Below are 22,517 nucleotides of genomic sequence, written 5' to 3'. Positions count from 1 at the left end.
ATTGATCTCAGCAAAATAAGACAGAATAGATTTCTGATAGTATATTATTACTTTTTGAAAACAGTTGATAGATTTTTTTCTACTTTAATAAACATTTTAGTCATCTTTTTAGTAAATAAAGATTACTTCACTAACTTCTACAGCTCTGCTGTCCAACATGGCTGCCACAAGCCATAGGTGGTTTTTAAGAACTTTAACTGTAAGCTTGTTTGAATTGATAAGCACCATAAGTGAAAAATATATACTTTATTCAAAAGGAAAAATATCTAACATTATATAGTGATTGCATAGTGAAAGAATAATATTTTAACATATTATTTTAAACAAATACATTGTTAAAATTAATGTCCCAATGTTCCACATGTGTTTGAAAAGTATTCTTATTCTCCAAATGTTATATGCCATAGTCTATATATGTTCATCATCATTAAACTTGTTAATGGTACTGCTTGAGTCAACTATATCTTTCTAGATTATAGTGATTTTTTGATAAATAAAGATAAGTACATAAAAATAAAATAAAATTAATGTCACTGATTCTATTTACTTTCATAAAGTAGTAACAGTAAGCTTAAAATTATACATGGCTGACATTTATGGCTTAGGTTAAATTTATATTGGTTAATGCTGTCATTCTTATCCAGAGACCTGGAAGGATAAGCCACATACAAACATGGCATATATATTCCAATTTTTTCCTGATAAAGTTCAATTCCTTTTCTTAACCTTTCTACATAATCATAGATCTGTGCATTCACTTCCTATGGGAAGAGCCAATTTCTTTACTTTAAACCAATTAAAATGTTAAAAGATGATTACTTAGTACTTTCTCAGTGTGAGTAAATTGTTATTAAAATGTTGAGACTGTAGAGGATTAAAGAAAACAGACAGTGAGCACATGGAGTATGTTTTAGAGGGGGAGACATAAATTTGGCAGCACTAGTTTAAAAAATCAACATAATTTGGTGCTATGGAGAAATAAGGGATCTAGTGTCTAGATATGAGGAGACCCTAACCTAATCAATGTGTCTCTTCTGATACCACGTACAATGCTGTGAGTATAAAAGACACCGCTTTTATTAAAAGAAGGAAGTAAAGAAATTATTTTGAAGATTATCAGAAAATTTTTGGTCAATTTCTTTAATTTCTAATTTAACATGTTTCATTGTTTAATCTTTTAGAATTTTAAAAAGCATGAGAAAAAATGTGTATGTTAATCAGTTTGAGAATTATAATGATTTTTTAAAAAATAGTACATTATGCTTATCTAGGAAAGGTCTCCAGAAAGGATGTGATTTGAAAGGGAACAAAATAATCTTTTGTAAAAAATTTTTTGACTAAGCATTTCATCTTTAAAATAGATGTTCGATTAATATAAAATGAATAATTAATGCATAAGGCATATGCCTATACAAATATCTCATTTATCACATCAAAAACAATATGCAGCCAGGCCTAGCGGCACACATCTGTAATCCTAGCAGCTTCGGAGGCTGAGGCAGGAGGATCAGGATTTCAAAGCCAGCCTCAGCAATGGTGAGGCGCTAAGTAACTCAATGAGACCCTGTCTCTAAATAAAATACAAAATAGGACTGGGGATGTGGCTCAGTGGTTGAGGGAACCTGAGTTCAATTCCTGGATCCACAAAACAATAATAATAATATGCATTATTTATGGAATCATACAGAATATATATATATATATAAATCTATACATTTGATAAAAACTGAGGTTCAGTAAGATTATGAATTTACCTGTGATTATAAAAATTTTACTGTGTCAAATTTACTGTAACTAATTTTAAAGGCTAAAAACATGAGTAAAAAAATTGGCTTTTGATCATGTTAATGTGTTTGTTAATATGCTGAAAGAACAATGAAAATAAGTAATATTATATGTTTTAAGGTAATTGCATATAATCACAGACTAAGAGAATCTGACTTTGCCTATGTGTAGTAGCCATGCAATCTAGAAAAACAAACAATATTATTATATTTCCTTGTAGATTGTACACCTTCATTATGCCCTTTGTGGGGAAAAAAACCATTTTTTTCCAGTGAAAAATCAAAGACACATTGTCTAAGTTACTATTTAACAGATACAATTTCTAGGATTGATAAAAATGAGTTAATATACCACATTCATTTTAATTTTGGAAATCACATTGAATTATACATTGCTAATAAGGTATAGCACATTGGGAAGCTTATGTATTATAATTTAATATCAATACATTAGAATTTATGGGTATTAACCTTGTTTCAAATGTCATCTATTAGTCTATCGTTTCACATATTATGACAGTAATGTGTTTCTTATCCCCTCAGATTTTGTAAAGAATCTTGTCTGTATTTATTTTATTTTAGGTGTGTTTTAAAAATATATTTTTATAATTGCTTATTTTTTCATATGAAACTATAATATGGATGAGCTGGTAATCTGTCCATTAATAATAGATCCATGTCTTAATGCATATCACTATAGTATAGACAATTGGCTTTAAGTATATATTAAATACATTAATTAATGAAACCAACTTAAAAATACTCATCATTTACTTCAGAGGAAGCATTATTCTAGGTATTTAATATAAAATTTTAAAAAATAAAACAAGGTGTAAAAGCTTAATGATGCCAAATGGCCTATGTAGTCAGTAACTATAAAATAATAGTAAATATGAATATATATATAAATACATATATATATACCCATATATGTATGTGTGTGTGTTTGTGTGTATTTAATCTTCTAGGGAAACAAAAGGCTAAATATTCTCTTGTGTAATGAACTGATTCATCCTCTTTCGTCTAGACAGGTAGTCTATGATTATATTGAGCTGGGTAATACCAAATCACTTTTGTAGCTTACTGTTGGAGGGAATACTTCTGGGTTTGTGAACTAGAATTTGATTTTTTGCTGAAATAATATTTCTCTGGGTGTGCTTCTCAAAATTTTATGGCACACAACAGAAATAATCTTTAAAAAGTCACATCAAAGCAATCAAAATTTATTTGAAGGAAATTGGCTCCTAATTAATTTTTTGAGCTCTGTTTTTCAGACACTTAAAATAAATCACTTCATTTGTCTTAGAAGAGTGAGATGACTTAGTATTTATTAGGAAATAAAAAGAATAAATTTATAAGTCACAGAGTTGGGTTATTATTAAATTTACTAATTTGAAGAAAAGTAAGAAGATTGATATCAAAAGTTTAGAGTTGTAAAAGCCAAGAAATGGAAATGTAAAAATCAAGAAAAGACAAAGTATTATTTCTCCATGGAAATATTTTTTTCAAGTTTCTTATTTTCTTAATTTTTATTAAAGTACTCTTTTCTAGTTTGTTTCCTGTTCCATTGTGAATTATTTATTCAATAAATTCATAATGAATACATCAAAATAATGAACATAAATGCTTTTAACGTGAAATACACTCAGTAAAATATTACATCACTTAATAGGCAAATATATGTTGCAAGTGCATGTACCCTCCTTACAGAAACCAAGACACTGAATTTCAGACAGGTTTAATAACTTGTTTCTGATCACATAATAGTGTAGAAATGAGACTATAAAAAGCTTTTAATATTAAATATCACAAGGGATTATATTGTTTTAGGACTTGAACTAGAAGGTCTATCAATGTGTCTTTATTCATTTGTTCGTCTTTTTTGTTCATCTTCACCAGATCCCCAATGTTTCAAATATTGGATAGCAATATAGAAAAGGTGAAATAGGTGTTTCTTGAATAAATACACAGAAACGAGAGAGAGAGAGAGAGAGAGAGAGAGAGAGAGAGAGAGAGAGAGAGGGAGAGAGAAAAAAAGAAGAAGAAGAAGGAGGAGGAGGAGCAGGAGGAGGAGGAGGGAGGAGGAGGAAGAGGAGGAGGAAGAGAAGGAGGAGGAGGAGGAGGAGAAGGAGAAAGAGGAGGAGGAGGAGGAGGAGGAGGAAGAGAGATATGGAATTTGGTTCTGACCCAGAATCTCAGTATGATTTCTCATGCTATGCCTTAGGTACCTAGTCATTTTGAAAATATTTACCTTAAAGTTTCGTTCTATCATTAAAAATTGTTTCCCATGCTAGGAAGATATAGTCCTAACATTTAATTGTGACATACACACCTCACTTTGTAATCTAGTTCTATCCATCTCATTCCTTCCAATTCATATTAGTAGTCTCAGTAAATTTGAGATTCTGATCTCTTATAAATATTATTATTACAAAATAATGACACACATTTATATCCACTTGATGGCTTTTAGACTTAATTATTATTTTCTGTCTTTTTCTGCCCCAAAATTTCTGCTCAGCTTCAATATTCAGTTAGATTGTTACCCTTGGGTTGCTTCATAATAGTATGCTTAATACTCAGGTGTTTGTGCAGAGGCCTTTAGATATCTGTCCATACTTCTATTTTTTAATCAATTTCACATTGTATTACCATAATTGTTTTTATATCTACTAGATGAAAAATCCAAAATGTTTAGGTTTTTTTCTTCTTTAAAATGTTATAGCTCTGTCTGATATATAAATGAGGTTCAATATATTTTTGTCAATGATATGAAAAGATTATCTCTAGGATTTCAGATATTATCTCTAGGATGAAATATAAAAGCCTTGCTTTTTTATCAAAAATCATGGTGTACAGTGATATTAAAACTCTCCCTAAAAACAGGCATTTTTTTCAGAAAAGAAAACTGTTATTGTGACGAAAATTAAACCATACTAACAATATCATTCAACAAAGCCTATGATTGCAATGTTATCTAACTTTCCAACATTATTTTTTATAGATTTTTCATATATTCATGATATATATGCTATTCATATAAATATTGCTGTGTTCTCTATTGATTCATCAATTTATTGATAAAGGAGCAATGTGTTTGGCAGGGAATATAAGCTACATCACATGCTGTGTAGTTCTGTGGGAGAAGGCTTTGAATTTGGAAGATGCAATAAAGTCCTCTGTGGCTGCAGTGGCATGAGGAAAAGGATTGTAAAGGAAAAGAGGGTGGAGAGGCCCGCAGGGCTACTTGGGAAGACTTTTATGAGTTGCATAAATGATTCCCTTTTGTATCCTGACAATAATAAGATGGTAAAATATTGTAAATATGTTCATGGTAGTCTTTTTGTAAAATATATGTGTTTAGATAATAGCAACCAATGGAAGTACACTAATATACTGAGGACAGTTAGGAAAGTGTTGCAGAGATCCAAGAAAACAATGATGGTGGTTTTGATTAGTAGTGTGGCTCTGAGGGTGGTGGTAAAATTGACAGAGCTTGCTAACATATTTTATGCAAGGCATATATAAAAAAATTAGTTTAAGAATAATGTGGTTAATTTGGAATGAAATATATTTAAACTAAGTTGACTTTACATAACATTTACATCAATTGGGTATTACAGCAGCAAATATAATTTTTCCAAATTGCACATACATAGATTTTATATATGTGGACTAAAAGCATATAGATAGAGAGATAGATATAGCCATCTGGAGATATAGATAATAGATAAAGATGTAGATATAGATATATCCAGGTGGCTAAAATGCTCAGAGATGACCACATCTCCTTGTATTTTACTGGCACTTTTCTATGGCATACTTCCAATGAATTGTCTCTGGGGAAAGTATCTCTAGCACAATCAGTAAAAGATTGGTTTAAGAACCTAGAGCAACTAATCTGCACCATATTCATGTAACACTCAACGTTTGTTATTAATTATTTTATATATTTTATATATGATAGCAGAATGCATTACAATTCATGTTACACATACAGAGCACAATTTTTCTTATTTGGTTTTATGCAAAGTATATTCACACCAATTCCTGTCTTCATACATGTACTTTGTATAATGATGTCCATCACATTTCACCACCATTTCTAACCCCCTGCCCAATCCCTTACCCTGTCACTCATCTGTTCTATCTAAAGTTTGTCTATTCCTCCCATGCTCCTTCTCCCTACACCACTATAAATAAGCCTCCTTATATCAGAGAAAATATTTGGCATTTGTTTTTTTTGAGATTTGCTAACTTCACTTAGCTTTATCTTCTCCAGCTACATTTATTTATTCTCTTTTATTGCTGAGTAATATTCTAGTATGTATATATAACACTTTTTTAACCCATTCATCTACTGAAGGGCATCTAGGTTGGTTCCACAGTTTAGCTATTATAAATTGTACTGCTATAAACATTGATGTGGCTGTATCCCTGGAGTATGTTGTTTTTAAGTCCTTTGGGTATAGACCAAGGAGAGGGATAGCTGGGTCAAATGGTGGTCACATTCCCAGTTTTCCTAGGAATATCCATACTGCTTTCCATATTGGCTACACCAATTTCCAGTCCCACCAGCAATGTATTAGTAACACTCAGGTTTTAAAGGCTGTCCCTGCACTCCCATCCAGTTACACCACTGTGTCCAGCTCATAAGCAAGTCTGATTCTCATGTTCATCCTGTGAAACAGTCTGCATCACCACTGTGATTCCCCTTAAACATTTTTTTTTTTGGATTAGGTAACTGTTCAACCCTCAGTGATTACAAACAGCCAGAAAGTTATTGAAATATGGGTACCATAAATAAGAATATTGGCTCTTTCTCCATGAGCTTGATTACTTTGAACTGTAACATGCTACAGAAGAAAATCTAACCTCTACAGTGTCTAACCATCACACAAAAATCTTGTTTATCCTAGTGTCCCTTCAATCCTCTCAAGTAGCCCTCTTTACACCATCTACAATTCTCCTAGGAAAGAGAAATAAATGAAAGCTCTCCAGATGCTCCAGGTCCTTCAACTGAAGAGTGCACCTGCTTTCCAGAATCTCTGTGCTGCTGTTGTGAGTTCTCAGTAGTGACTTTTATTTTATGAAGAAGAAGAGGTTAGAGTTACTTTGCAGCTTCATTGTGGTTGAAGTATCTCATGCAGATTTCTAATACCTTTGTGCCTTTACACAATTAACATTTTGTTTGTTTTTTTCTGTTATAGATATAATCTAAGATTAGTCAAAATTGACATTATGGATTAAAGCATTATTTCAAAAATAAAAATCACAAGTTCCTGATGATGCTATAAATGTTAACTCCAGTCCTATGAACCATGGCAAATGTTTAATAGATTTTCAATTTACTGTTGTCTCTTAGTTTGCATTGTGAAAGTGTACATATTTGTGGTAGTACATCTATTGCTTAAGAGATCTTATGGTAGATTAAGCAGATTAGCCCTAAAGCATATGTCAGGGTGCTGTCATTACTATTACTTGACATTTTTACTCAGAACATCATTTCAGATTCTAAAATATTTTTAATTGATTGCATTTGATTTTAGTGGACCTGAAATAGTAATTATAACCATGTTCTATGGTTTTAAATGGGCAAATTTTTCTGTTATTAACTTTCACACTTTATTATACAAATACTTTAAATTGCTATCTCCCACATTACATGAATATAACTCCAGTTTTTTTAATTAAAATACAGATATATTGTAACTGATTCTCTTGTCAGCACTTTCTTAAGAAATCATTTTGGTTAATTCTTATATTGATTTGTGTTTACAAACATATAACAAATTATTCACCATGAAAAAAACAGAAGGTACCTATGAAATTGGGAATCCAAGGTGGTAGAGGGAAGACTTGTGTCTCCACCCTGAGTTTCTATGATATTTTGTTATGTATTCTGTTCACATCTATTTTATTATTAAAACTTTTACTTCTTTCATATTACTCAGGAGTTAGCTAATTTGACTTATGTGATCACACTTATATTTGACTTCGGAAAATTACTTCTTTGATACTTTGATTAATGCATCTATGTTCCCCCAACTTGATCTCTCTTCTTCTATTGAATTTTTATGTATGAGATAAAAACACTAGAAAAAAGCCTTTGTGTTTTCTGTGGCATAAGGGCCAAGGTTTCTATTAAGATACATTCAATCCTTTCTCAGTTGGAGTGACTAATGTGCACTGAAGGAAAGGTAACTTATAGCAAAGATTTCTCAGATTGTCCTGAATATGATCTGGGAATTCTGATATTGAATAAAGCTGAGCATATGACTACCTTATGACAGTCATTCCAATTGTAGGAATTTAGGGGGACCTAAATGTGTTCATATCTTCATTAAAACTACACAAAGCATTCACTCATAATAGAGAAATATACACAAAATGTGATGGAGTCACTCAATGGGATATTATTCATCTAAGAATATGAGCAAACTGCTGCTACAAAGAGCATATAGAAAATCTCAGACACAGAATGGTGAACAAAAATTACAGACCTAAATAAATGCAAGCTTCATTACTTCACTTGTAGAAAGCTTAAAGATATACAAAGCCCACCTTTAATGACAGAAGTGAAGAAGTAAGTATCTTAAGAGGTAGAAATTATATGTGAGAAGAGTTTAAGGAGTGCAATAAATGGTATTTATTAAGTAGATGCTTGATACACTGGTGTGTTCAGTTAGGAAAATTCACTGTGGTATGTGTCTATGATTTGAGTCCATTTCTTTTTAGGTATCACTTCAACAAAGAGATAATTTCTTTCTCTCACAAAAGGAAAAATAATTAACAAAACAAAAGGTAAAAATTGTCATAATATCAGACTTTAACACCTGCAGTCTTTCACAAGACATGCTGAACAATTAAAGATGTGATGAGCAATACTATTATTGATCTGACCCAATTTTGCCTAAATTATCACCATCATTAATATATATGTACTAAGGACTATAACTAATATATTATATATGTATATATACAAATGTATTATAAACATGTATTTTATATATATATATATGGAGAGAGAGAGAGAGATATTGATTATGGAATTTTTATTATGAGAAATTGATTATGGAAGCTAATCCCACAACCTGCCACCTGCAAACCAGACACCCAGAGAGGCTGGTAGTATTCAGTTCCAGTCCATTTCTAAATCTCCAAGAATCAGGTCCAGGGATGACGTGAATGCTAGTCAGAGAGCACAAGAAGGCCAACTAAAATAGTAAATGAGAGCATATTTACCATTTTCTCACAATTTGCTCAATTCAAGTCTTCAGTGGATTGGATGATGTCCACCTACACTGGGGAAGAGAATGTGCTTTACTCAGTATACATATTCAAATACTAACCTCAACAGATGAACCTGTAAATAATATTTAACCAAATTATCACCTTGGAATCATATGAACTACTCAGTTGGCACATAAAATCAAACAGTATATATATACATATATATATATGTGTGTGTGTATATATACACACACACACATACATACTTATACACACATACACACACACACATACACACATATACACTTTATTAAACAATAGCAGACATTGCATGTTTTTTCCAGAATGATTGTAACCTTTGATAAAGGTGACCAAATATTGAGTCACATAGTAAGCCTCAAAAATTATAAATGGATAAAAACTTTTAGGAAATAGTTACCAAAAAAAGGTCAACTAATTAGAATTAAAATTCAGTAACCAAAAAAGCAGACAAAAATATTCAGATGTTAGTAACTAATTGGTTGACATTTAAATAAATCATGACTCAAGGAAGAAGTAACAATGGAATTCAAATATATTCCAAACCATATGATAACAAGAAAATAAAAACCTGAAATATAATTTGATTTTTGGTGAAATCAAAACAGACATGAAAAAATAATAAGCTAAGATGTCATCCCTTACTCTGATAACATCTTGGCTTTTGTGCTCATTTTTCAAAAACAGTAGTAGGTAAAACTGCTTGTGCTTTGGCAAGAATCAAAGCAGTGTTACCAAACTATGAGAGCAGTCATTATCCTCTTTATCAGCATGAGCTTCTGGTTAAAAATGAACAAAAAAGCAATTTTTATTGAAGAATGTATTTGTTTCATCTGTGATGTATTATTTAGTTTCATTAAAGATTAGCATTTAAAGTATACTTTTTAATACCTTGTGTAATGAATGGAAATATTCACATAGTATCTCTGAAATAAGGTGGCTGTCTCAAGAAAAAAAGAGCTGTGTAACTAGTTGTTTGACAGTTGAACTAGTTGCTTTCTTTCTTTCCTATTTTTATTTGTGAAAGAACATTATTATTATCTGAAAGAAAGAAACAAGGAAGACTAACACTTTGAGGGAAGTTATCGATAATATTGCCAATGATGAAATTTGAGCGTCCAAAAGAAAACATAATTTTGTAAAACTTGTATCCTCTACCACGTTTGACACTTTTCCAATATTAAAGACTTTTCTAGTAAGATTCTTGATAATATGAGTGAATGTCCATTTTAATATCATGTAATGAAATGTGTCAAAATTCATAAAATCTGCATAATCAAATCAATATCTTTGGAAAAACGACTCATATTGGTATAAAACCAGGCATGGGTAAAAGATTAATACAAATTTCAAGACTGGCCAATACACTTTAATGTAAGAAAGAATTCAAAAAATAGATTAAGTTTCCTAGATATAATTCAACTTCATAAAATATCAACTTTTTATATAGTATCAATTAAAACTACAGACAATTAAGTAAAAAGGCCAATAGAACTATCCTCCCTTTTCTAGAACAGTTTCTCTCTCTTTAAGTCAGAATATCTTCACATACTCTACCTTAAATCATGTATTACAAGCAGTTGAGAACAGAAGTAGATATTTCTTCCTTTAGAACAGAAATTAAAAATAATAAAATTCTCAAATTTTTCTCACTAAACCATTATTTTTACTATTTTTTTTATTATAATGAAATATTTATAAATCTATCGTTTTTATTGTTGTTGTTTTTCTTTATTTTTCTGTGTTGGTACTGGAAATTGAACCTACAGGCACATTATCACCGAACTACATCTCCAGTCCTATTAAATTTTCTTTTTTTTTTTTAATTTTGAGACAAGGTTTAATTAAGTTGCTGAGGGTCTCACTGAGTTGCTGAGGCTGGCCTTGATCTTAGATTCCTTCTTCCTCAGACATCAACATTGTTGGAAATACTAGCTTGTGCCACCATGTCAGGCCATCTTTATTATTCTTAAGTGTACAATTTAGTATAATTCAAAATATTCATAATGTTGTACAATCATCATCACCATCCATCTGCATAACATTTTTTATCTTGTAAAATTGAAACTCTATACTCATTAAAAAATTCATTCTTCTTTGTTCCCTCATGTCAGTCCCTGTCAACTGTCATTCTACTTTCTATCTCTTTAATTTTTATCTATTTTATCTAATCTAAGAATTTCATATAAATGAAATCACATGTTATTTTTGACTGGCTTAATTTACTTTGCATAATGTATTCAAAATTTATCCATGTTATCATATATATCAGAATTTTCTTCCTTTCTTGTGCTAAATAATATTCCATTGTATATCTATACCACATTTTGCTTATCCATTAAACTTACCAGTGTATCCATGAGTACCTTCCACATCTTAACTACTGTGAATAGTGTTGTTATCGACATGAGTGTTGTTATGGTTTCCATTTGGGATGTCTCTCCTAAAAGTTCCTGTTCACATGAGAATGACCAGAGATAAAACGATTAGAATATGACAGCTATAAAATAACTGGTGTATTAATGCAATTAATGGATTAATAATTTCAAAGTACTACTATGTTGGTGGTAATTGTACACAGATTATGGCTAGAGGGTGTGCCTTCCTGGGGTGTGCCATGGGGGATGATATACCTTGTTCCTAGCTCCTACTGGTCTCTCCATTTCCTGGCTGCCATAAACTGAGCAAAATTGCTCCACCATACCCTTCCACCATAATGCTCTGCCTTGCTTTGGACCCAAAACAATGAAATTAGTCGACCGTGAACTGAGACTTCTGAAACCATGAACCAAAATTAATTTTTCCTCCTCTAAATTGCATTTTTCTCACCACTACAAAATGGCAACTAACACAAATGTAATAAATATCTCTTAGAAATCCTACTTACTGTAGTATATAGCCAGAAGTGAAATTTCTGAATGACATGATAATTCTGTTAAATATTTTTATGAGCTGTAGTAGTGTTTTCTATAGTTACCATACCATTTTATAGTGCCACAGACCGTGCACTGTGTGTCAATTTCTCTGCACTCTAGCCAACACTTGTCATCATAATAAGCATCGTACTGGGTGTGATCACAGTGTAGTTCTTTTTTTTCTTTTCTTTCTTTCTTTTTTCTTTTTTTCTTTTCTTTTCTTTTCTTTTTTTTCTTTTTCTTTTTCTTTTTTTTTTTTTTTTTGTACCAGGGATTGAACCTAGTGGTGCTTTACCACTGAGCTAAGTACCCAGCCCTTTTTTTATTTTTTGTTTTGAGATAGGGTCTTGCTAAATTGCATAGGTGCTAAGTTGCTGAGCCTGGCTTTGAATTCATGAGCTTCCTGCCTCAGCCTCCCAAGTCACTGGGATTACAGGTTTGTGCCACTGCTATACAGTGTAGTTCTGCTTTGTACTTCCTTAATAATTATGTCTCTAAAGATTTTGGTAAAAATAGCCACTTGTCATAAAATATTTTTGTGTTCTCAAGTGACAAAGTGATCAAGAAGGACAGTTAGCCAATCTGAAGTAAACATTTAAACTTTTATTCTCTAATTGCAAAAATGAAGGCAAAAGAAAAAGGGGGGAAAATCCAAGCTCCCTAATATCTTTCTTTCTTTCTTTCTTTTTTTCATGCAGAATGGTACAGGGTAATCCAAACCCCATGGCTGTGAGCCATATTTTCTGACTTAGATTCTCTTATGGTTCAGTAGAAGTTATTAATTTTATATATTGCTATCTATCCCATGAAACTACCCAGATAAAGCAGTAGGAAAATTTTAAAGAAATTGTTCAACAACAGATTTCAAATTGATGGTGATTATCTCAAGCTCCTGGCAGGAAGAAATCCATCTCTACACCCAGGGGGTAAATGGAGAAGGAGGTTTCAGTCTACCACCCCATGCTGTTTAATGGCCAGCCTGACTTCCCATAGAGCTGAATACACAGGAAGGGGTCAAATGGCCAGATCTATCAGAGTTCTCCATCGAGACTGAAGTGTCAATAATTATAAAAGAAGAGTGTACAATCAAAGAAAGAGACAGAAAGTCTAGTCAAAGGGTCATTCAAATGACAAGTACTCATTCTGAAGAACTGCTGGATTTAGTGTCCATTTTGCTTGCCTGAGACTTGTACTCCAGGTAGGGATTATTGTGCACCCTGTTTAAGCCTGTCTTTTAATTTTCCATTAAAACACTGAATCAACCCTACAAGTTTTAGGAGATACGTATTGTGAAGGGCACTAAAAGCATGGAAATTGCATTGTGTAGCCCATGATTGTACCCACTGATGGACATACAGTCATATCCAGGGCTGTCAAATCAAGTGTTCTCCAAAACCCAACAGGAGACAAATGTGGTCCTGTAGGGTCTGGATAGCATGTCCCAAGTCAATAAAACAAATGATGATTGCTCTACCAACATGAGAGAATGTTTCACTTCCAGGATGGATCTAATGGAACTTCCCAGGTTGGACAAAAGACATAATGTAATCAGCCTGCTAAGAATACCAGGGCTTATTAGAGAGAGATCTGTCCCTGGGCAGTGGTGGTGTCATGGATCAGGTGTCTACCACAGACACAGGCAGCCATGGAGGTCCACAAGTAATGGTCTTGTGATGAGAAAAACTTCAGAATTGTCACTTACAGTACAGGCATGAGTTTATTAGAAGGAATAGGAAAATGGGACACTCTCAAAGGAGACACTAGGTCCTCTCGCAAAGGGAAAGGATGGTCCACTTCTCTTGCCTTCCAGTATCGCTGGTGGAGAAAATTTTACAGAGAGTCCTGTCCAACTCCTTGAGTTGATTTTAACTGACAGCAGGATTGTATCAGACTTTCAAGTTCCCACTGAGCACAGTCTTTCCCCATGGAAGGGAAAAAGATGCTAAAGTTAAGGCAATTCTTTTGGCCAGTGCTGACTAATTCTAACTATACCTCCCTAATTCCAGAATCAGTTTGCGTAAAGCCACAAAAGCCCCATCCCCAACTTCAGTCTAACTTGTATTCTTATTGGCTTGGAGGGGCCTTTCTTCCAGTCTGCATTTCTCCTGAAGAGAACAGGTTACACCTTAAGGAATGGAGCATAACCTAATGACTTAATCCATGCAGGCTCACAGGTAAATTACTTTTTAAAACAACATGTGTGTGTATGTGTGGGGGGGTCAGCACAGTAGGCCCAGATTTTATAATTATCCCCTTAACTTCATGTTCTCACCACTCATGTCTGTCATGGGACATGTTTCCTTGATGTTTTGTCATATTCCGATCATGGTAGTACATGCGTAGTCTATGCCTAGACTGCTGTTAGAATTTCTAGTATGTTATTTTCTTAGGAACTCATAGAGCAATTTTTGGCACATCTACTTGGGAAGAACAATTTAGTCTCCATGTTTAGCTGGTAAGTGTGGTCTGCTTGTTGACTGTTTCCCTCACCAGTATAGAAGACTTCCTGATGAAAATACACAAGGTGAAAAAAAAATCTAATTAGGCCAAACGAAATGGAGCACTCTTGTAATCCCAGTGACTCTCAAGGATGAGCCAGGAGAATCATGAGTTCAAAGACAGTCTCAGCAATTTAGCAGGGGCTAAGCAATACAGTGAAACCCTGTGTCTCAATAAAATACAAAATAAGGCTGGGGCTGTGGTTCAGTGGTAGTGCTCCCCTAAATTCAACCCCCAGTACCCATCCCCCCCCAAAATACTAATTAGGAACAAAGTTGATTTTACCCTCAAGTCTCATCTCCAAAGTTTGTGGGTTTTTTCCCCGTTTATTTGTTGGTGTTATGCTGCAGTCTGGCTGGGCACAATTCAGGAGCAACTTATCAAGCAGAAACGAACTTTATTTTTAGAACATACCACACCACAAGAGGTCTTCAGGAATTCCCTCAGAGCCCAACTGCCATCACCGGCTTCCCACAAGCCTCTCAACCCCCCCCCCTCACTCCTCCTGCTCTTGCCAATTGGCTGGTCCTGTGGGCAGAGCCAAAAAAAGTCCCCCAATGAGCAGCTCCGTGGTCTGGAAGGGCGGGGTGTTAAACAGCCCAATGAGCATCACCAGAGGAGCCAATCAGCTGGCAGCTGGAAGTTTGCTGGCAGCTGGAAGTTTGCTGGGACCCCTTCGCCTGTGGCATTCAACAGTGTTATGGTTTGGATATGAGGTGTCCTCTAGAAGCTCACTTGTGAGACAATGCACGAAACTTCAGAGGAGAAATGATTGGGTTGTAATAGTTTTAATAAATCAGTGAATTAATAATCTGATAGGGATTAACTGAGTGGCAACTCAAGTGGTAGGGTATGGCTGGAGGAAGGAATTGGGTTGTGGTTTTGGGCACACATTTGTATCTGGTGAGTGGAGTCTCTCTCTGCTTTCTGATCCCCATGATGTGAACTGCTTCCCTCTGCCACACTCTTCCACCATGATATCCTGTCTCACCTCAAGCCCTGAGGAATGGTGCTGGCCTTCTTTGGACTAATACCTCTGAAACCATGAGCCCTCAAATAAATTTTTCCTCTTCTACAATTGTTCTGGTGGAGTCCTTTTAGTCACAGAAGTGAAAAAGCTGACTAAAACAATTGGTTCATTGACTATACTAGGGCTTGAACCAAGGGCCTCAAGTATACTAGGCAAGTGCTATCCCAATGAGCTACAACTCCAGTCCCAAAGCTAGTTTTTTAGGCCAGTGTGAGGCCTGCCCATGGCTGGACAATGTAATCCGGTCATTAGCCACAGCCCCAAAATCAATGAAAGAAAAGCACAGTTCAGTTCTTTTGCTGGGGAGTTCATCCACTTAATACAGTCTTCCAGACTACATGAAGCTCTGCGATAGTCTTTTTTTCTGTTTTTTTTTTTTTCTTTTTTCTTTTTTTTTTTAAATTTTGTTTTTAAGAAGAAAAGAGAACTAGATGACAAATGAAGGTAAGTTCAGAGTCAAATCCATTACTTATATTCTCATGTTGACTTTATTTTCATTATTCTATATTAAATTCATAGCTATTCTGACCTTTAAAGTCCTTTTTGCTCATTTTTTATAGACAATTGCATCTTCATTGTATTCTCAAGTGAAGTAGTTGAAGGATATTGGAAAAAGGGGAAGGGAGAAAATGAGGACAGTGGGTCCCAGGGAGATAAGGAAAACAATGGGCTCTGGACTTTCACTATTTCCCAACAACAGTGGGCTTTGAACTTGCACAACTGTTCCCCCTGACAGCCCAACCAACACAGTCTGCTATGAATGAAGTCTAATTGAACCCTATACAACTTAGACCCCTCTTGTAACCAGTTGCTATTTTCTTCTTGAAAATGTGCCTGCCTTGTTCTTCATAAAGCATTACTGGTCCATTGAAGTCTATCCCCATTTCAGGTATTTTTGCTTTCATATGGTGCTGAAAATCTGGAATAGGAGTATGGGGGTCTTTACCCCTCCCCATCCTGTCTTCATGAACCTCATTTCTAGCAATCATGCTAAAGGTTTGAGGAGACCGGGAAAGGGAGTGTTAATTGTCTGGCATTTCTATGGCTCTCTGAATCCCAGGAATCCTCCAGCCACAGTTAGCACACCTGAATTCCCAGACTGTTTTTTCTGTCTCTCTTCCTTTCCACCTTATAGAAGGAGACCTTGTACATTCTTTGAGTCAACTGTGGATAAACAGTAGCAGGTACAAGAGCCGAAATCCACCCCATCCTCGGGCTAGGTTTTTACTGCCTCATTGCTGCTTGGACAGAGCAAGTACCTGTATTGGGTCCTTTATTGGTATTGGAGGCTTCCTCCTTCTAATCCTCTCCTATCCAATTCCTTCTTTCTCTTACGCACTGAAGACCACCAGTGTTAGGGTCTGTAAACAAGTCAGGATGGCGCCTGGCATTTTGCCAGAAGGAGTGGTTTGTGAAGTAACGCCAGCGAGCCATTAAGTGTGAGCCATTAAGTGTGGAGATTCCTTATTGGTTGACTGCTGTATCTAGTTTATGTTAATTAAGATAAGCTGTGTGGAATGTATATATACCCCTCCTGTCCTACAATAAACGGCTCCCACTCCTGCTGTATCAATGTACACAAGTTGCTCATCACCCACCCCACGCCCCCCCCCCCCGTTATTTTGCTGCAGCCGGACTGCGGCACACCAGATCAGAGACCACTTTTTGCTATTTTGTTCCTGCATGCAACATTGGCCTTCTCATTGTTCAGAAAGATAATATCTTTTCCAGTCACTCACAGAAGCACCCTACTGCCAAGGCATCTCCATCTTTGGCTTGTCCAGACCCCAGGGATCCCACACCACTGAGAGTATAGAAGGAGACACCTGTCATTCTCTGTTGGACTATCTGGTAATGCGAGGTATCACAGGACATTTTTATCTCAACTGTCACCCCCATCAAACCTCTCATTCTTCTAATATCTGAACTGACTCTAATCTGAGCCAAGAGTGCACTCTGATCTGACAAAGATATTCTGCATGCCCCTTTACTACAGTACTTAGAGCTTGCTTTACACCTACAATTTCCAACTACATAGGCCTCTGTATTTAAGTCATAATGTGAAAGTCTAATAAGCTCTATTTTAATTTATAACAGTTTAAATTTAATAAAGGTTTTAATAAACATCTATAGCATTTTCTCCAATCTGTAGAGATCTACCTACAGTTATGAGACCTCTGTTTCCTGTCTGTTTTATGTATGTATACACACTTACATATTGTATTGTGTTGTTGTGTCTAATATATGTTTGTGTCTATGTATCACGTACATTGTATTAAATTGGCATACAGATAAAAGAATTTCTATAAATTAAAATTTAAAAGAGAAATAGATTCAAATCCTTTTTTTCTACTGGGGATTGAACTCAGGGTCAATCTGAGCCACATCCACTGAACCACATCCCCAGCCCTGTTTTCTATTTTATTTAGATACAGGATCTCACTGAGTTGCTTAGCACCTTGATAAATTGCTGACTTTGAACTTGAGATCCTCCTGTCTCAGTCTCTCAAGCCACTAGGATTATAGGCATGAGCCACTATGCCAGGCAGATCCATATATACTTTTAACATGACTTAAAAAGTTCAATTTAAATTAAGTAAACAGATGAGAGAAAAGATGTCTTTAAATTTACTAACTCATAAGTTTTTATACATGGTTTTTCTACATGGTCAGACAATTAACATGTCTAGAATGTAATATCCATTGCTTCCAGGATTTTTTTTCAACAGGGAAAAGATAACTAGTATTATATTATATCTTGTTTTTTATAGTTTAAAATGAGTAAATTAGATTTAACATTCAACAATGGAATTAATCATAAATATATTTGTTAAAGGAGACATGTAATTAGTTTATAAAGTAAAGTGCTAAAATATATCAACTGCTAAATATAAAATCAAGTACTCTTGACTTCTTGAATTTCATAAGATAGTATACTTAAACATTATGTGGGTATATGGGTAAATGAGAAAGAGTTTAAGATTGCTTTGTTTCAGGTCTTTTTTAAAGCAAGTTTACTAAGAGTTAAATTTCTAACAGGTACCTGCAAAGAGTCCAAAAAATTTCAGCTGTGTTTTCAATTAAAGTACTATAAATAGCATAAAGCATTTTATTTTATTAAGTAAGAATAGTAATTGCAAAACATCAAAAATTTTATAAGGAGGGCTTTTTCCTAAAGTAAAATGTTGAATGTACTGATATAAACTAAAGTCTAATTCTCTATAGATTGAAGAAACAAGAATCTCTTAAAACATTTATCTGTTCTTATTTATCAAAATAATTTCTTGCATCTGTTATGTTTCATTATTTAAAGAAATCAGTTTTAAATTAGGGTTTTTCAATTCTGGTTAAACAACAGCTCTTATTTTAGAGTATTATACTAGACTACAGATTCTGAATTTTCCTAGATGTAGTTATATCTTCCAACTATACAAGTCTTTAAAGTATAAGGTTAAGAAGGACATTTTACCAAGCAGATTCTCCTCAAACTAAAGGTTAAAGTAAAAGTTTTCATTTATAAAAAAAAAACTGTTTTTTTTAAATTCATGGCTATTATACAACTAAATATGTTTATACTCTTGTCATTTTCATTTTGTATTTTCCTTGTGAACTTTATTATCTGTTAGTGCCTTACAGAAGTACAACTTTTAATATGACAATCTGAATTAATTTGAAGTGATAAGCCATCATTTATAGAACAGACAGGATGTAAGGCTAACTTTCAGCACTAATGCTGACCCCAATTAAATAGAAAGGGTAAATAACTATAAAGTTATAGACATTAAAGGTAAAACTCAGTAATCTTACTTTAAGACTGGTGAAACTGGCTTCCTGTTGTTTAAGACAAAAACTTGGAAACTAAAAAGTTAAGGATTAAAATGGCCAAGAAAAAAAATATTTGGCTCTTGCCCCATGAGGTCAGTTTGAAGCCAGGAAACAAGGGCACTTCTCCAGGGGCTTTGCAACACTCGGTCACATGACCCTCCAGGGGAGGTTAATGACACCCTAGAAAATGGAAAGCCACCCAGTTCACATGCTACAAAGAAGAGGGTCCTTGGAGAAGGAGACATCTCTGATAATATCAAGAGAAGTCACATAATCAAGAAGACCATGACCCATACTGGAAGATGGCACTAAAGGTGCTGCTCAAAAGATCCCAAGAGTGATCCCTCAGGAAACTCAGCTGACTCTTAACAGCAGATAGGAACAAGGTCAATTTGATTGGCTTTGTCTTAAACATCCAGCAAAACCAGTTATAACCAAAGTATAGCCATCCCTGGACATTTAAAAGAAGAGACAATAGTTCTTTTAATGGAACTTAGGACATGCACTTTTGTTAGCCCCACAGCCCTGATGCCTACTAAATTCTGAGGCATATTTCTTGTGAAAAGCTTATATTTACCTTTGCCTACCAAAAACGGAACTGGACTACTCCTCAAATTTACATTTTACTTAACAACCAAAGTCTATCCATTCAAATAACAGCACACACCAGACATTAGAAAGCACTTCAAATTATTCCCATACTCATAGAGCTAGAGATATCTGCTGGGGTTGGCACAGGAGCAGCAGGATTAGGAACCTCAATTCATTACTATAAAAAGTTATCAGAGCAGGTTATTGAAAACATCCAACAGGTTGCTAACTCAGTTAGCACTTTACAAAATTGGACTCTCTGAGGTATGATGTTGGAATTTTAATTGGTATCTCATTGAATTTGTATAGTGCTTTTGGTAGTAGGGCCATTTGATAAATTGGTCATCCTGCAAAACTGGTTGGGGAAGAATGCTGTTTCCATGAAAAACAATCCGGGGTGATAAGAGACAAACTTAAGCAACTCTAGGACCACCTGGAAGAATAGAGAAGAAATAGCTGATTCCTAATAGTCCTCAAGTACCTTCTTTTGCAGTAATGAGCATCCCAACTCCTATAGCTATGGGTGAAGATATGTATGTGTTTACCATGAAAATACTTATGTTTGGATTCTAAACCAAAATATCAAAATGTATCCTGGAAGATGAGATTATGGAAAAAGTGAAACAGCTGCTACTGGATTCAGTGGGAATTCTGTCTCTACTTACTAAAATGTCAATGCTTCAAACCTAGAAGACACAACCCACACCATGGGGCGAGTCAAAAAAGTAACAAAAATGGAGAGTTATAGGGGTTGAATTTCATTTTGCTACATATGGATTTCCAGTTTTCCCAGCACCATTTGTTGAGGAGGCTATCTTTTCTCCAATGTGTGTTTTGGGCATCTTTGTCTACTGTGAGATAACTCTATGTGGGTTTCTCTGTATCTTCTATTCTGTACCATTGATCTACATGTCTGTTTTGGTGCCGATACCATGTTGTTTTTTGTTACTACAGCTCTATAGTATAGTATAGTTTAAAGTCTAGTATCGTGATGCCTCCTGCTTTACTCTACTTGCTTTAGATATTCTAGGTATCTTATTTTACCAAATATATTTCATTATTTCCTTTTATTTTTCTATGCAGTATGATGTTGGGATTTTAATTGGTATCACATTGAATCTGTATGGCATTTTTGGTAGTATGGCCTTTTTGACAACATTAATTTTTTCTATGCGAGTGCATGGGAGATCTTTCCATCTTCTAAAGTCTTTTTCAATTTCTTTTTTAGTGTTATGTAGTTTTCCTTATAGAGGTCTTTCATCTCTTTTGTTACATTGATTCCCAAGTATTTTATTTTTTTGAAGCTATTGTGAATGGGGTGAGTTTTCTAATATCTCTTTCAGAAGATTCACCAGTAATGTATAGAAATGCATTTCTTTTACTGGAAATCCATATGTAGCAAAATAAAACTAAACCCTTATCTCTCCATGCACTAAAATCAACTCAAAGTGGATTTTAGAGATTTTAGAGACCCTGCACCTAATAGAAGAAAAAGTACGCCCAAATCTTCATCATGTCAGATTAGGCTCCAACTTATTTAAGACTCCTAAAGCACAAAAAATAAAATTAAGAATCAATAAATGTAATGGATTAAAAATAAACAGTTTGTTCTCAGCAAAAGAAATAATCAGTGAGGTGAAGAGAGAGCCTGTAATATGGAAGAAAATTTTTACCACACATACATTTGTTAGAGCACTAATCTATAGGATGTATAAAGAACTCAAAAAACTTAATGCAAAATAATAATAATAATAATAATAATAATAATAATAACCCAATCAACAAATGGACTAAGGAACCGAACAGACACTTCTCAGAAGAAGATATACAAGCTATCAACAAATATATGAAAAAAATATTCAACATCTCTAGTAATTAGAGAAACACAAATCAAAACTACTTTAAGATTTCATCTGTCTCTAGTCAGAGTGGCAGTAATCAAGAATACAAGTGTTAGTGAGGATGTGGAGGAAAAGGCACACTCCTACATTGCTGGTGGGACTGCAAATTGGTGCAAGCAATATGGAAAGTAGTATGGAAATTCCTTTAAAAAAGTAGAATGGAGCCACCATTTGACCCAGCTAACCCAGTGCTCAGTCTATACCAAAAAACTTAAAAACCACCACATTGATGTTTATAGCACCACAATTCACAATAGCCAAACTGTGGAATCAACCTAGATGCCATTCAATAGATGAATGGATAAAGAAACTGTGGTATATATAGATAATGAAATGTTACTAGCAATAAAAGAGAATAAAATTATGACATATGAAAGAAAATAGATGGAGTTAGTGAATATCATGATAAGTGATGTAAGTCCATCCCAAAAAACCAAAGTCCATATGATTTCTCTGGTAAGTGGATACTAATATATAATGGGGGAGGCTCCTTTTGTGTATAATAAATTGACAAGCATTCTGCTGTCACGTATAACTGATTAGAACAAATAAATTAAAAAGATTTTTAAAAAAGAAAATAACAGAAATGGCTGAGGGGCAGCTAAGGATGTGTTAAAATTACAGTCTCAGGTCCTTGACATGGCTAATGCAGAAACACCTACTTTTGATGTGAAGAGGTTTGGGGTTAATTTGGCTAAAG

Source organism: Ictidomys tridecemlineatus, chromosome 2, assembly GCF_052094955.1.
Source record: "Ictidomys tridecemlineatus isolate mIctTri1 chromosome 2, mIctTri1.hap1, whole genome shotgun sequence".
Lineage (NCBI taxonomy): Eukaryota > Metazoa > Chordata > Mammalia > Rodentia > Sciuridae > Ictidomys > Ictidomys tridecemlineatus.
This window is presented reverse-complemented; position numbering follows the sequence as displayed.